Here is a 1,382-nt window from a genome sequence, read left to right as displayed (position 1 = left end):
TGCAGTTTGAGGACTTGTCGGGCGGTCCCCTTTCCCTCAATCCTCCTCCGGTAAGGCGCGCAAAAGCTCACGGAGGATTCCAGCGATGACGCGCGATTATTGAAGGAAGCGGGAGTAATCGAGGACGCTTTTTCTGCAAGAACAGTCGGATGGATAATACCCTTTTTGGTGGTGGTGGAGAAAGCCACCGGTTTGCGACGAACATGGATCGCGTGGCCACGCGACAAGAACAGTGACGATCCTTCTGAGGCTCATGCTCCTCTTTTGCACATTTCCCGTTATTTGCCACCTGTGATGGCTGAGGCCGCCTCCTGCCTGGATTTAAAGGCATTCCCTTTTCATTTCTCTTTACCGCGGGAGACTCGGCATCTCTTTCGATGCCGCGTGGAGGACGGCACGCTGGTGGAGCTGACACGGCTCCCAATGGGATACAAGGCCAGCCCAGAAATTCTCCAGATAATTACCTTGGCAATTGCGGGGTGACGACGGTGGTTCACCCCCTCCGGGCTACACCTCCATTGGTGCGTGTCGACGTTTGGATCGATAATATACGCAGTGCAGGGTCGAGAAGCGGTGCGACATTGTGGGAAACCCAAGTGCTTCGTAATGCGGACGGCTGTGACGCCACGATAGGGGAGGACAGCGAATCGGGCGCTGCGCAGTACACCTTCCTGGGGGTGCAGTTTGATCACACACACCAGGCGGTATCCCTGAGTGACAAGTTTGTCTGGTCTGTGCGCGCCATGTCAGCGCTGAAATCCTTAACCATCGCGGAAATGGAGGTTGTGGCGTCACGCTTTTTGCCCGCGGCAGCCATTTTGTGCACGCGTTTATGTGCATATTACTTTTTCATCAAGGCAGTGCGACGACGGTTATCCGCACCTAACCGGGGATTGTGCTGAAGACATCCCCGGCGAACCTTCCGCCGTCAGCGGCTGGCTCGGGCGAGAGACTACGACACATCATCGAGAACAATCGTAAGCGAATCATCAAGTCCTCTGAAAAGGCATCGGCCGCCGTCACGGATGCGTCGCTCAATGGATGGGGAGCCGTTATCATTCCAGACCCCGGCGACGTTAAAATTGCCGGAGGAGAGTGGAAGAGGAAGCCTTTTCTTATCATGCAGGCCGAGGCGCGTGCGGTACGCCTGGCCTTAACGGCCTTTTCCGCCATCTTGCCGTCCACCATGGACGTTTGGGTGGACAACACTTTGCTGCGAGAAGCGACGAATAAAGGCAGCTCAAAAACACACGTCATGATGTAGGAGCCACGACGGATTTATGATTTTTTGGAGTCTTGCGGAATAAAGGCATCCTTTGCCTACGTGCGGTTTGCAGAAAACCCCGCAGACGGCATATCACGCGGTCGTGTTTTGAACTTTA

The 1,382-nt window shown here is 55.0% G+C and overlaps 2 annotated features.

The window, feature by feature from the left end:
• Positions 1–1,382: a mobile genetic element.
• Positions 1–1,382: a sequence feature (areas not merged during assembly with more than two copies in the genome that could not be assigned to a particular haplotype).

This window comes from Trypanosoma cruzi, genomic scaffold, assembly GCF_000209065.1.
Source record: "Trypanosoma cruzi strain CL Brener 1047053517033 genomic scaffold, whole genome shotgun sequence".
Classification (NCBI taxonomy): Eukaryota; Euglenozoa; class Kinetoplastea; order Trypanosomatida; family Trypanosomatidae; genus Trypanosoma; species Trypanosoma cruzi.
Note: the sequence above shows the minus strand (reverse complement) of the source record. Positions and strands in the feature narration are given on the sequence as shown.